At 44.6% G+C, this 15,410-nt stretch overlaps 1 protein-coding gene across 6 annotated transcripts in view; it reads left to right on the plus strand.

The window, feature by feature from the left end:
* Nucleotides 1-3,578: 3,578 nt before the first annotated feature.
* Nucleotides 3,579-15,410, plus strand: part of pcbp3 (poly(rC) binding protein 3) — a 44,433-nt gene continuing 32,601 nt past the window's right edge. For all 6 annotated transcript variants that reach the window (XM_086051316.1, XM_086051319.1, XM_086051320.1 and 3 more), the window contains exon 1: nucleotides 3,579-3,877. The gene's annotated coding sequence lies outside the window, so the exon portion shown is untranslated. The remainder of the gene's footprint in view (nucleotides 3,878-15,410) is intronic.

Raw genomic sequence — 15,410 nt, forward strand, 5'->3', positions numbered from 1 at the left:
AAAGCCGCGACCCTTCTGCTACGTCGCCACTTTGGTTTGGGCAACGTCACGCCTTTTGGGCTTTTCACGGCGTCTTTCGGAAGCACTTTGCTAGATGAGAGACCAACGGGGGAACTATTAAAAGGGGCTGCTGTATGATGGACATTTTTGTTTTCAATAGTTTGCATGCAAATATTGGGGCTGACTAGAGACAAAACGTGATTTTTTTGTTGTTGTTGTTGTTGTAATGTTTCGCTTTCTTTGGAGTTTGGAGTCTTCTCCAGGTTAGACTACGATAACTCCCTGAGTCCATCTTTCTGATAACGAATCTTTCAAGGGAATAAAAAGTCAAATAAATGGAACAACTCTTTGACGTAGAAGTCAAATATGTTGAAGCCACACTGCATTAAAGGCTTCTGGAGTCCCCGACGAGAACATTTACATCATGCGTTGCTCTTAATAACTAGCGTTTGGAACATTTCCAGGTTTCTTCACTTCACTGAGCGCTTGGCTTATTTGGTTGGCTCTTCAACTGAAATATCACAAGGAGGAATAATGCGAGCTTTTCTCCAAACAACTCGTTGCCCTTTGTTTGCAAGCGTTTGTAAGTGGCAAAGGTTCGACTTCAATTCAGTGCGATCGTTATTATGTAAAAGCTTCCAGATTCCATGATCTGTGTTTTTGTTGACTTTCTTTAATTTTAGATTTAGTTTTATTTCATGTCGTATCATGCTTTTCTGTGCACCGTGTTCACGTCTTGCCTACTCGTTTGTTTTTCATCCCCACCTGTTCTGGTCAGTCCTGTTTCTTGCGTCAACCAATCAGCTCCCTCTGTCTGGTCCAGGTGTGCCTCGTTGTCTCGTCGATTTGTTTGTATTTAGTCGCCTGCTTGTGTTGTTGCTGTCATGTTATGTGGCTTTGGTCAAAAGTCATGTTTTCTGCTCTTCAGTGTCGAGTGGTTTTGGTGCGCTACGATGTGTGAGGATTTCTTTGTACATGAGTCGCATGAGTTTTGTTTTCTCCTGTTTAAAATTGTCTTTGTTCCACAAAAGCGGCCAACTGCCGATCACGTGCCGACGTTCCCGAGAGTATTCAGAGGAATGAACGAAAGAATGGGGCTAGCTCATGAGGCGCGTGGATGATAAGCTACTTAGGGTGTCAACACTGACGGAGCCCAAAGTCAAGCAGACATTCAGTCCCGAGAGCGCAACTCTGCACATGAGAGCAAACAAACACGGCAGCACGGCGACTGCAGAGGTTGGAACTGTGGGCCTCGCGGCCGAGAGGTTGCTGGCTGCAATCCTCCTACGTGAAGTTGGCGAGCACTGCGTCCTGGGTGTACTCGGCTTCTCAAGTGCTATTGAAAATTGATATCAGGACTTTTGGCCACGGGAAGTTGTCCAATAATAAGAGTAGTAAGAGTTGTCTTGGTATTATTGGAAGAGCTCTGGTTTCCATCTTACCAAAAGTAGTTTTCAGATTCTCTGTCTTGTTTCCTGCTAAATGTTTAGTTTAGTTTTTATTTGTGTCTGTCCTTTGCTCCGTATCTCTAAACTTGATGGCTTAGTCCTTGGTCTCTCTTGTTTTGTTTTCCTTATCTTACTTGCGTACTTTGTTTATTCTAGTTATCGTTCTTGTTGTTTTTTCTTTTTTTTTAGTGCAACCCCGTAGTTCAGTTTAGTTTCCTTGTCGGTGTGTGTTGCACTCCGTCCATCTACTCTGTCAACTATTTGGAGGTTTTGGCGCCAAGACTTTTCATGTTGTTTTCTTTTCTTTCTACTAGTGCTTGCATAATTTAACAGTCTTGGTTGTTTTCTTTGGGGTCCGACTGTTGCCTTGAATGGAACCCAGCTCAAACCGTAATTATACGCATTTCACACATCCCCAGTATAAATTGAAGCTCATCTTTAACACAGAAGCCAACGAAGCCGGCATAGTGCCGCATTATACGTGGGGATCTAATCCTGCTTTCTTTTTCTGCCCGAGTTGACCGCCGATGTGCTTTTCGTTCCTCGACCTGACAGATCACCATTGATCCTTTATCAAGCTGATCTCTTTACCATAGCCATTGAGCCAAGGGGAGAGGCATAAAATAAGACTCCTTCAAGTAAAACGCATCCTTGGTTAGCACGCGGGCTACAACGACATGACGAGGAGTCCCACCTTCGCCCCCCTGTGGATTCGACTTGATGCTCGGCATTGTAAAAGCAGGTGTTAGTTGGATAACGTGTCGAGTGGATCGGAGCCAGTTGCCCTTTTTGCCTGCATATGTTATGTCGTCTTGCTGTGATCGTTCACTGTGTTTCAAAATGAGGTCACTTTGACCCCTTAAAAAGGGGCCTACCGTCTCACTCCCCGTTATTCAGGCCCAAAACATCACGCCGCCACCTCCTTGCTGTCAGTCCATCCGCATCGTCCGAATTAGCACGCAACACACGATCAAACTCATTTACTGCAATGGACGGGAATATTTGTCAAATACAATCCAACCGCGTACTACCACCGATGGAGAAACTGTAAACGTCAACTGCAGTTTCAGCTTTATAAACCACTGGAATGACTAACAGAGCTTCTTGTTTTTATTTTTCATCTCAGAAAATTGTGGTGCCGTTTTGGCGACCAGACGGGTTTCTCTATTCTGTCTCCCTTTGTTGGTCTTTTTTTTTTTTTTTTTTTAAATGTCTTTTGGACGAGTTGGATTTGAGCTCAGCATCTCTTCTGAGTAGAAGATAAAGATTAGGCGTTGGTTCTCGGCTTGCCACGTCAATTATGATGGAGCGAAATGTCACCACGTTGGAATTTGGACAAATGCATACGCTAACTCGAACAGAGTATGCGAAAATAGTAGGCGTAGCGGTAGGTAGTGGAATGTTTTGCGCAAAAAAAATCCCTGCTTTTTGGTGAAACCAACTATTGATGATTACCAAACAATGGAAAAAAAACCTACGGCAGGCAAACTTTACATACAGGTTTGCACTGTAGAAGGAGTCGCTTTCAATCTCATGTAGTGACAAAAGGGATTGTAATACAAAACATGTTTTTTTTTTTAATCATCCATAGTGTCCGATTATGCCTTTTGTTCTGGAAAAAAAAGTGACTTTCTGTAATTTGGCTTTCAAGAACAACAATTCATGCAGCTCTGTCAGATTTATGTGATGATCCGTCACCGACAAATTAGAGCTTTTAATCGGCACAAAGCCAAGTAAGGGACAAGTAATTGGTTTAGTATTTTAGGAAAAAAATAATACACCACTCAACTATCGCAAATTACTGCGTGGGCCCCGAGCTGTGGCCCCCGGGAGCCCCGCTTTAAGTACCATTGTTCAAAATGCTTGTCCGAGGTTATCAATACTCGCACTGTCCTTGAGAGGGGGACCTGTCGGTGCCCCCGTCCGTAACGGCAAGGTTGTTGTTATTATTATTATTCCATCTGGATGTGAGTGAGCTATTGCACTTAGTGGCCAGGGCAAGGCGCCGGCTGCGCCCGCTCTCATTGGCTACTGGGGGAAAACCTCTCCGCCTGCTCCCATTGGCCGCCTCGAGATGAGAGGGAGGGGGAGCGAGCTTACCCCATCCTCCCCCTGTGGCAGCGTGTGTAAATGTAAAGAATCTTTTGGCTGCCTGTGATGTGAGCGACTCTGAGCGTGGCGATAAAGAGCAAGCGAGAGAGCGAGAGAGAGAGCGAGAAAAGGAAAGAGAAGCAAGCCGCACTTCTTCTCCCCCTCCATCTCCCTGCTCCTTGTCACTCCATCCTTCTTCCCCTCTCTTGGACCCGCTTCGAGGCAGGACCGGCAACCCCCCCCCTTCCCCCTCCCGCCCCTCCTACCACCCGGACCGCCCCAGGACCCTTTGACTCTCCTCACTTCTGTCCCGCACACAAACTGACACTTTAGACAAGGTAAGATCCCAGTTTTTATGCGTGAAACTCTTGTCAATGGTTCCATCTCCAAAACCGGATGAATTCTTAAGTTTTTGCCAAGTTGTCTTTGCTGTACGGCCTCAACTTGGTTCCTCCTTGCATGTCTCAAGTTTGTGCCTCCAGCGCCAGCGTTGCCTTCCAAAACGAAGACTCGCCTAGTGGCGATTATGATCGCAAAAGTCCTTCTTTCGCCACTCCTTTCTCGACTTTGCGATCTCTTCATCTTATCTCCTCCTCGTCGAGCAATCTGCTGGCCTTCCGGGCGTCGCCGTTGACAAATCTAAGTCTTTGATCCCTCTCCTGGAACGGAGGTGAACAAAGACAACGCGCCGTGTTTTTGTTCCACAAGAAAATGCACCTCTAATTGATTTGCTATGCTTCGGAGGTAGTCGGTGAGGGCTATTTATAGCCGCTGACAGGCCAGGCCCCCACACGCTTCCCCCGCCCCCCCACCCCCCACCCACAGGTCACTTCCTCCCCAAATGCCGAGCGAGCACAGGACAGAAGAGCGTCCACTGACTGGCGAAAGCGGGACATTGCAGCGAGTCTAATGACTTTACAAGACATTGACCTGCTTGATTGAATCACGGGACGGGAACTCGCCGCGGCCCATAAAGCATTCCTGGCAATAGCTGAGGGGAAAACTGCTTAGTCCTCCATCCGCACATCCTGTACTTTACCAGGAAATGTGGAGTGGAGAGAGTGTGTGTGTGTGTGTGGGTGTGTGCGGGTGTGGGTGCGTGGGGGTGCGTGTGTGAGTGCGTGTATTCGCGAGATAGATTCTGCTAAAGTGGTTGAGACATCAATACCGCCTGCCTGCACAGAGTTTTAGCGCCATTCTCTCGAACATTTGGACCTCACCACATGTCAACAACTTGGGAAAATTGTTTTTGGGTGCTGAAGTGAGACATGCTGTATCAACCCCCGCCCCCTCCCGATTTGGGAACAAAAACAGCATCTGTGGAAATATCCTTTGGGAATAGTTCTGTCAAGAGATAGAAGCAGCATTTCCAGTCTCTTTGGCCATTGATGGTCAATTCCAACACAAAAGGGCAACATTTAATACTTGTTTTAACGGAGACGTTCAATTTAAAAGAGTTCTGTGGCAGTGGTGCGTGTTGTGAGGTTCTGCTTGACACATTCCCACAACATACATGATAGGTTCATTGGAAGACCGTCATGTAAAGCGTCGATATCGAGCGCGAAGAGTTGCTTGACTCTGTGGCGACGTCTTTTGCCAAAGGCCATCTGAGGTGAAGTCGGGACTCCAAATTGTCCAAAGGTGACTTTGTTTTACAAAGCAAGCATGTTTTTTTTATCTCAGCAGCTGCTATCTTACAGATTTTGGAGTGCGCTTAGCTCACGCTGGCTCTTTCAGGGTCAGCTCTCAAAGAATGGACCAAAAACCTCCACCAAAATGAGATATTTAGGAGCCTTTGTTGAAATATTTGCACCCTCCTGCTAGTGCACGTCGGTGCCCTCGGAATGCAGCGTTATGCGTGTCAGCGCAAACAATGAGCGCTGCTCGCCATGTCCAGACAATTTGACATTGTCCCCTCAATTTGTGAACAATGTGAGCAGACGGGGCGTGATGGTGGAAAGGCCCGACCGGAACAAAACGAATGAAAACCGATCACGTTCACGCACGTGTGTCAAATGAAAGTAGACAGAAGAGGCACGGTTATGCGGCGGGGCTGCTTTGCTAAGTCCGCCACAGGATGTTTGGTGTTTGTTACAGTGACATCTCACGACTATGAAGGCGCTGGAGAGAACACACGTCGGTCAAAGAGGATAAAGAAGCGGTGGAAAGTGTCCGAGGTTGAAAACGTCCCCGCTGCTTCCCTCGCATGGTTGCGGCTGCTTAAGTGTGGTCATAAATAGGGCAGCCCATTGACCTCTGTTTGAAGGTTATTTTTAGACTTGCTAATACGCAGTGGCGCGTGGAAACGGCTCCACTGCTAAAGTGACAAGTAAATGTTATTGTTGGTTCCAGGGCAAGTGCGTCGTTAAGATCAAATAGCCGTACACGAGTGCTCCATAGCACAATATGAAGGCAGAAGGGATTGGATCATAAATGCAAATTGCGGACTCCAGTATATGTTCATCAATCTGTATTGTGCGCCCCTTCCTAAATGCAGCATGGCCTCTTCTTCTCTGTTTACACATTAAAATCACAATTTTTTTTAAAGTTGTCTGGATGCGGAGATACCCGCCGGGATATGTTTTCAAGGTATTTTCGGAACGTGAGCGACTCGTCCTCCTAATCGAAGTCCAGTGGAAATGCCTCTTTAGGCCTCATCAGACAATCTGTTGAAATGACCAAAAAAAAAAAAATCAGAATGCTGCACTCCAAATTGTGTTGGAATTGAATTTATGAACATTATTACGGCAATGACAACATTTTGGGGGTCCAAAACTCTCGTGCTTGGGACTTGCTTGAAACTTGAAGGCTTGAGACTTACTTGGAATTCATGACCAGGCAGTTTGTTCATCTGAGTCGTCAAAAAAAAAAAAAAAACCCAAAAAATACAGGAACTAAAAGTGATGATTCACTTGTATCCAAACTGTGAATGACGAATGTGTGTGTGTGTGTTAGCCGCTTACAGTGAAATCATGACTTGTGATGTCAGAAAAAAAAAGTAGGAGATATTGAAAATCTCGACTCTTGGCACTCGCCGCTGCCTCTCAGCGTTTTTACTTGATTAAAAAGCGGCCAGGAGTTTGTAAGCGCGCGCTAGGTGAGTGCGCGCGCACTCTGACAGCTTAACATGCTGATTCTTCAAGCCTCTTAGGCTAAGCCACGGCACTCCGGTGATGAGCGGCATCTCGTCTTCCACGCGCTTTCTCCTTGGTTCCGCCGTCAAACGAGCGGCGAGCCCAGCGACAGCTCGCACAAGGCGAACCTGTTGTCTGGCAAAGCAGAGACGGGGATCAGTGACACAGTGATTCATACTGCGCCGTCCCGTCCGTGGCTTTATTTAGACGTAATCCACCCAGCCTTGCTTTCAACTTCTTTTATGGACTTGGACAACAGTAGCCAGAGAGTGTTGTCGTCCGGGACCGCACTTAAGTCGCGCTTGTCTCATACAAGCGTGTCCTCGGGAGTGCAGCGAACAAAATACACTATTATAGAAAGACAGTATTTTTCCGCCCTCCATGTTTAGTTCTGTTCCAAGCAAAGAAATGCAAATACAGTATTCCGCCAAAACACAATTTAATCGGGCCCGTTGCCATCTAGTGGAAGCGCTTTTAATAGTTCATCCAGTAATTGAACGGTGCTTTCTTTTTTCTATCCACACTGTAGATAGAAAAAAGAAACGTTCAGTGTAGTAAATAACAGATCTGGGCATAGCGCCCATGTCTCGGACCGGTCCGCTTATGACCGGCGCCCATTTTGAAGGCGATAGACCGGAAACTTAAAAAGAAATAGTTGGACCAAGCCCCATTTTTTTCTCGTCTATTTAACTGATTCCGTGCCGGACATTTTCAGACCCTCTTTTTCCCTAATGTTTGATTTTTCCTTTTTTTTAAAATATATAAATAAGTTCCTGTGATGGAATGGCTGGATTGTGAAAAGACAAATGAGTATCTCCTTGGCAGTGAATGAGTTCAATAAATATTGATTGATTAGTACATTCAATCCCAAAGACGTATTTATGTGTCAAGACATACGTACAAATATGTCCTTGACACTGAATGAGTTAATCACCTGTTTTTTTTTTAATTTAGTAAAATGCCCAGCTCTGGTAAATAATAATACTGCTTTTCAGGTTAATGAAGTGAAATTGGATGATTTCCCACCGCACACCTAAGGACGTTTTACCTTGGTCCATATGTCGTTTGTATGCCGCTACGGACGAGAGCAGTCTTTAGGACAGCTCATAGCGTTTGAGAAGCAGCGCAAGCTGTCCCCTTTGCGCGTTTGGGAGTCCTCTCAGCATGCTGGCGAGGCTGTGGAGCCGAGCGCCGAGCGGCCGCCTGACCGACAGATTGGCCCCAGCGGGTCCCTGAGAAAGAAAGCAACAAAGCCAGCTCGCACAGCGCAGCAGCGCATGCAACTGCCGCGTTCTTTGTCCAAGCAAGGCTCGCTAGAGTCCAAAGTCTTGTCACTGACGACACTGATGTGCACAAATGTATCGGGTAGCTCACTTGGTGCGGCCTCTCCACTTTTGCACACCTCTCTGTGAAGTCTCAGTTGAGTTTTTGGTCAAATTGTTAGTCCCTTCGAAGCGACAATTAAAGATCCGGTCAGCTTGTTTTACTGTCATGGACTAACAAAATACAGACATGTTTCAATAGTAAGTAGAAAAGAAAGTTTATTTGTTTACATGAATAAGCAGAAGTTTAAAGTACATCATTTTACCTTGAAATATTGATTTCATTTCATTTTCTCAAGCACTGTTGTATTTGCATGCATTTTAAAAGTTTGGTTTTCCAGGCCAAGCAAGGCTTTCGTGCAACTTGAGACAGCGCAAACATCAAGTGGATGTGTTTTGAAGTGGATGATTTATTCAGCACTGAAGCGCTGGGACAAAACAGTAAATAATCAGAATGGAGGAACATGAACCTTTAACATGTGCTTGCGCGTGTGATGGCTGTAAACAACAAACGGGTCAGCGCATAAAAACGGGACGGCATTCAATTAACCTTGGAAAAGAAAATGAATATATGGACATCAGATGGCACTTTATTGCATTTCCTAATTGATAGACCACACCTCTCATCTTTTGCTTGTGTGAATTTTGGAGCCCACGCAAGTCGGGTTGCCTTCTGCTGTGAAGTCGAGAACGTGTGCTGAACATAATCACTGCGCCGATTGAGTTCGGGGACACGTTCACCGCACGTGCCAACACATAGACAGATCCGCACACGAGTCTGTGAAGGCTAGTGTATGAAGTGCTGCCTGCATGAGTGAAAAATACAGTAGTCTTCTTTGGGTCTGTCTTGTCTTTTTCCAAGTTATAACGTGGTCAATGCATTACATTGTATAATGCGACAGACGGTCTCAATGCTGAAGTGTAACTTCAGTCCAAATCTATTTTGGAAAATTCACAGGAGACTTTTTGCAATTTGATTCTGATGAGCCACAAGTCCAGTTCTTTAATTCGGCTCAATTCAAAATATCTTCAGTCAAGTTTTGACGAGGTGAAATACTCTATTTGTAAGCCTTATTGGAACTGCTCAAAATGGCATTGCAGACATCTCAAACTGGACTTACAGACACGCAATTTAGTTGCATTCACTAGCGAATAAATTGTCCAAAAGCTATGACTGCAAGGGTGACCGTGATTTTGCTTTTTTTTGTCTTGGGACTCTGTAACGGGCTGGTGATCATTCCAGGGTGTAGCCGCCCATTTCTCTCCCCAAAAGTGAGCTTGGATGAGCTCCAGCTCAAATGTGACCCGAACGAGGACGAGCGCTGCAGAACATGGAGAGATGAATGCTGAATGCAGATCATCTTCTCATCTTATTGGCCAAAAGCCATGTCATGAATAACTGAAAAGAGTGCATTTAAAAAAAAAAAAAAAAAATGAAAATGTTTGTGCCCTCTTATTTTTAGCTCCCAATCAGGCTGCCAAGTCAGCAAGAGTGCAGCCGTGTGTGCTTAAGCAGACGTCATGAAAGGTGGTGTGTGTACTTGAGGAGCTTGAGAAAAGACTCCCTCCCGGAGCCGCCTCTGCTGTGTAGTCAGCGAAGGGGAGCTTAAAATCCCATTAGCCCTTTTCCCTCCCTCCCCTCCGGCCCCTCGTGTGCGCCGCCTAATTCATTAATCACTAAAAATTTCAGAGACATCACTCTGGGGTGTGTTTAAGAAATCATGTGCCATTAGGAGCAAGGCTTGAATGTCTGCATCCAACAAAAATAATGCCAACAATTTGGCCAACTTCTTGTCACACCCTTTTTCCCTGATTGCGCTTCTCTACCTTCCTTCTCTGATCTCTTCTGTTGTTCTTTGCGAAGGGGAAGTATTTTTTTTAGCCACCAGTCGTTGCGCATTATTAATTGAAGAGGTTGAAAGTGTGTCAGAGCAGCTTGTGAGATATTGCACAAGATCTGCAGTGCAACGCTGCAGCTTTCTGGCCCGACTCCGGAATGTTGCTTTTGTACCGAAATGTCTTGTTAAGCAACGGAGGACTTTGCGGGGGCCATAGGCCAGGGGTGGGCAATTAATTTTGCAAAAGTGCCACGTGAGAAACTGGAACACTTGCCGAGGGCCAAGCCAACATGCTAACATCAACTTTCTCTGATGTGTCATGTATTGATTTAGGAAAAGCATATTGTCTAGTTTCGATAAGTTGCTGCGGGGGTAGATATATTGTTATGATATACTAAATACAAATTTTCATCGAAAATATAAGTAGGAAGTTAAATATTATTGACAGTGATGTATAATGATACAGTGATGACTTATACAACACGCAATATGTACAGTATATTAAAAAAAAAGTTGCTAACGGGGCGCTTGCTAAGTTAACAACCTTGCAGACACAAGGCATGGCTCTTGCTCGCTACCTCGTTTGTTCCAACATTCACACTTAAGCAACACTTTCAAAATAAAAGCTGGACTTTCAAAATGAAAGCAGCTCATTACTTTGACTTAAGGTTCACTGTAAAGGCCAGTCGGAGACTGTGGGCGGGCCGGATGGGCCCCCCGGGCCGTTCTTTGCCCAGTTCTGCCGTTTCCAACCCATCTTTGCACATAATGAAAACTTTCATAATGATATGAACAATCAACTGTAGTTCCTCTAACATTTGTTTACAAAGCACTTTTACAGAGCAGGAAGGCATAAAGACAACAAAAATACCACAAAATGACAAGTATAATAAAAAAAAAAAGGTTCCAGCTGAACCAAATTGACTGAGACCAGGACAGCTGTAGGTTGATTAAGAAAATCAAAAGTGATCTCTTGGTTATTGATTCTCGCAAGCACGACAATCTGCAATGTGGAAGCTCTGAACAAGCAATTGTAAGTCACCAGTAAACGTGTAAAAAGTGCTGCAATGCGAATCCATACTGTCAAAATGAAACATTTGCATGTTGGAGGTTGTTCATGTTTCCCCCCGTCTTGGGGATTAAGAGGTTTTAAGACGCAGACTTCAAAGCCCAGGCGTCTCTTTACTGAAGGTGTGAGGATGTCAAATGCTGCTTAGTCGAACGGGATATTAGGTTTCCCCTGACGCACGCACGCACGCACGCACGCACACACACACAGTGAAACCCATAATGACTTTGTGCCATTCTGAAACCTAACCGGAAAGGCTTTCTAGGCGATAAAAACACCCGGTCCTCTTTTTTTTTTTTTTTCTTCTCAAAGCTTTTGTTGCACATCGATGCTTAAGGGGGAGAAATGTTATGATTTCTTTCCCCACAAATTTAAACAGGTGTCTTCATCACGTGACTGTTCACGCTTTTGTCATAGCAGCACAAAGATCCAAAATTTGAGTAAACTTCACACGCCGGCCGTAAGTTGGACTGTTTTGTGGGGGCGGTCCTTTCTCATGAATTAAAATAAGCAACACTTCAGCCCCAGCTGAGGACAGCTTTTGTAACCATGGCAAAAGCAAGCAGCTTTTGTTTGCGCAATGGTGGTGGAAACAAAAGCGAGCAGCCATAAAGACAATAAATGCAATTTTCACTTGTGGTTGCAGCATTTCACGCACGATGCAAGTGTCACTTAGTGTGCAGATCTTTGCATGTGGCATGTCTGTGAAAACGTTTGAATTCCTCTTGCTCTTCATTATGTTTAATTGGCCACCTTGGACATCTTTATTTGCAACAATAAATTGAAGATAGTCTGTAGTTAGAGGTCATCATCTGCGGCGGGACAAGCATGGATGCCTAGCGTCCTCACTTAAGATTAAAAAAAAAAAAAAAAAATCTTATGGGCTCACCTCTATCATGCTGTCATTGGTGGAAGACGCCGTAAAATAGCTCATTGCTCACATTAACCCTGGCTTAGGGGAAACTCGTGATACCTCCTTTCTTTCATCCAACCGGTTGACTTGATTTATCCGAGCGCTCGGAATGTCAGATGCACCGGCAAGCGCGACAGACAGCAGTGTGGCGTTGTTCAAATATGGGTCACAAAAGGATCGCGACACAACTTCTTACATGTTGAATAATAGCAAGTGGAATCGAAACCATTCGCTGTGCACTTCAACTCTATACTGCCAATATTCGGGTTTGAAAGGAGTTATTGACTGCATGCCATCGTAGTCAGTAACGGTGGCAACGTAAGATGGCCGCCCTCTGCCTTTTGTTAGTCCATCATAAAAAAAGTGGGTGGGCTCAGTTCACTCAGGGTCACGAGCTTCCTTCCCCCACAAGGCCGTTCATTGGGCTGAGCTTCGATAACTAATTGAAGATCGCGTCTCGTTGAAAATGACACGTGCAAATGAGCGGAAACAATCTCCATCTATTGTGTATAATTTCTCGGCAGTCTTGTTATCGCGCGCGCGCAGCGGAAGCACCCGAAACCCCCCCGCTCAGACGCTCGCTCTCCAGCGCTCGCCAGTCGCTCTGATGAGCCGGCAGAACAAGCCGGCCTCTCTGGGCATAAATATGTCCGGCATCAAGATATATAACTGGCAATTCCATCTAGGGTTGAAGCCTCGCCAATTGCTTTTCGTACCTATACCGACCGACCCGCAATACACACAAGCGCCAATCACGGGCCCGGCGTAGATGCATGGCGCCAATCAAGAGGTCACAGAAAGGATATCAATGTTAAATGGAGGATTATGGAAATATGGCTATAAATTATCGTGCCTTTGTGTGGTTGTGACGCTTGTAGATGGGCGCTCAAGGTTTTTGTCTGATAGAATAAAATGTCCTTTAATAGCGTTTGTGTTCTGCCGTTCTCGTTTGTGAAGCTCAAATTTTCAAAGTATTGCCTGATCGATTTTTTAGAGGACATCCAGATTCCAAATTTGGCGGGGGAAAAAAAAAAAATCACGTAACTGATTCATCAACGGATGAATTAAAAAAAATATACATTGAATACAATATTTTTTTTGTTTTGGTCTTACATCAATGAAATATGAATTACAGGCAGGACATTTGACTGTTATACAATAATATGCTTTTTAATAATTTTGTCGCTGTCCTGTGAAAAACACGTATGTCGATTTTTCTAATTAAAAAAAAAATACATGAATGGGGTTTCTGCGTTAGCGGTCTAACATAAAAACGTGTACAGTGTACGTATAACAGTTTAACTTTACAAAAATGACAGCTCTGTTGTTTGTTAGCTTGAGCTTCTTAACTTATCTAACTGACAGTCCTTTTTAAAGCAAAGTTGCCCATAATTTGTCATGATCTGTGTTTTTGTTGGCTTGATTTGGATTAAATCTGGTTTTGTCATGTTTTCACTTTTTTTCTTAAGTGTGGTCTACTCCTTTTCATTCCACCTGTTCTCGTTAGCCCGTCATCTTGTGTCGACCAATCAGCTCCCTCCAGCCACTCGCGTCTTGCCCAGGTGTGCCTCGTTATCACGTCATTTTGCTTGTATTTAGTTCCCTGTTTTCTTTCAGCCTTTGGCAGTGGATTGTTGATGTTGTTGTTAGTCACGTTAAACTAAGTCATGCTGTGTTTCTTGTAGTTTGGAGTTTTTTACCTGAGTATAATTTGCTACTTTGGACCTTACTTTTTATGTGATTTGTTCATTTAGGATTTTGGTAATTCCACGTGCCTTGTTTTTGTCAATAAAGACATTTTGGGGGGCCGACTCCTTGCCTCCCTGCAGTTGGTTGCTGCACTTTTGCTTGCACATCCGAAAGCCTGTGCCATACTACCAACTGTTTGAAAGCAATTTGACTGGTTTTTTTTTCCCCCCAAGGCCCACGGACTATTGTCTTCTGTGACAATATAAGCACCACCAATTACGAAAAAACAACAACTCTTCTTCACTGACGCCCCCCAATGTTTTTCCTTGGTTTTTCCATTCTTTTGTCATCAGCTGCAGAAGAAGGGTTGGTTTCACCAGCAAACCCCTTTCTGATTAATAAATGGAGAAAACGTGCTTGTTGTGAAAAATGTCAAGCAGAGATGTGACTTTGATGCTAATGTTTCTTATTTTGTGTCACCTCAACCTATACATATAAAAAAAACCAAGACTGAGAAAGGGCTTTTGATGGCAAAATAATTTATTTACAAATATCCAACTGAGAAAGTCATCGCATGGCTTGTGTGACTCATTCCATGGAATGCAACATCTTTTATCATGATCGCGATACATGCTGTCTATACCATCCATGCGTTTAAATATTCTGTTTGAGTGTGAGGCGTCTAAACTTGTCCGTCTTCAAACATGTTTGCATTTCTCTCCCTCATTAGCAATGTGACAAGCCGACATGCACCGCCTAATCAGCTTCGGCTCGAAAGCTGTGCTGATTTCCTGAAGTCCATAAGGACACAATACTTCCATCTACTGGCCTTTGTTTTTTATTACAGTTACCGTCTTCAGAAGCTTGAATTTCACGGCTAACGAATGTCAACGTAAATGGCAGCGAATGAGTTAAGAGACACTCAGCAGAGCAAAACTGTGCACATGCAGAAGAAGACTCTCCATAATCTCCACTAAAAACCCGGGCTAAACTTATCCCCTCCCTGACACAAAGATTTTCCCCTCATAGTCGAGCTGTACCATCAAGTACTTTCTTAGTCGAGAAAGCTTTGGCGCCATCTAGAAGAATCTTAAGCTGTGACCGAGTATATAGAAATATGGAGAGCCTCAAAAAAGAAGCTGAGGGTAGGTTCCCTTGAAAAAAAAAAGAAAAAAACGCACTGCAGTTTGAGCGTTTTCTGGATTAGGCCTTTATCATCTTTTACCGAGTTTTGACTTGACTTGGGAGGCGGTTCTGACTTTGAAAGCAAAAAAAAAAAAAAAAAAATCCCTCAAAGGCAGCAGTGGGGAGAGCTGATGCACATGAAATACGGCATGACTAATGCCTCATCATCAACGACAAGGCCGCGTCATCTTCTACACAATCAATCTGGTCACTCTGAATGACTTCAAAGCGGCGTCTTAGGCCACAAGCCAGACTTGAGCGATGCTCTCCGTGCTGCGCCCAGGGTCAGGATTCAAGCGAGGCGCCGTTTGCTCGCCTTGATGACTCCGGCTAAGCTCCCGTGAGTGGCCTCTGTGAGCGGAAAATGACCGCATACTGCTGCATGGCTCCTTTTAGGAAAGCGTTTGTAGACGTAAGCTTTTCTTCTGCCCGTTTGCTCGCCTGCTCTGAGCACTGGGTTGCTGTGACTCTACTGGTGTGTGCAAAAACAGACGCACGTGGGCATTACATGTCTTGTGTAATATTCTGCACAGAGTAAATCTATCTTTTGGCTCAATACAGTAATGCCTCATTTATCGCGGGGGTTACTTTCTAGAGACCAAGAGATGTTAATTGTCTGTATTTTGAAGCCTCGTGCCTATAAATTCCAACATATGCATGTGAGGTGCAGGTTTGGGATCACATCCTCAAATTGTACGCAGTGGTCTCTGAGACCTTGAAT

This window comes from Filicampus tigris, chromosome 14 (assembly GCF_054856515.1).
Source record: "Filicampus tigris isolate MCC_2025a chromosome 14, RoL_Ftig_1.0, whole genome shotgun sequence".
Classification (NCBI taxonomy): Eukaryota; Metazoa; Chordata; class Actinopteri; order Syngnathiformes; family Syngnathidae; genus Filicampus; species Filicampus tigris.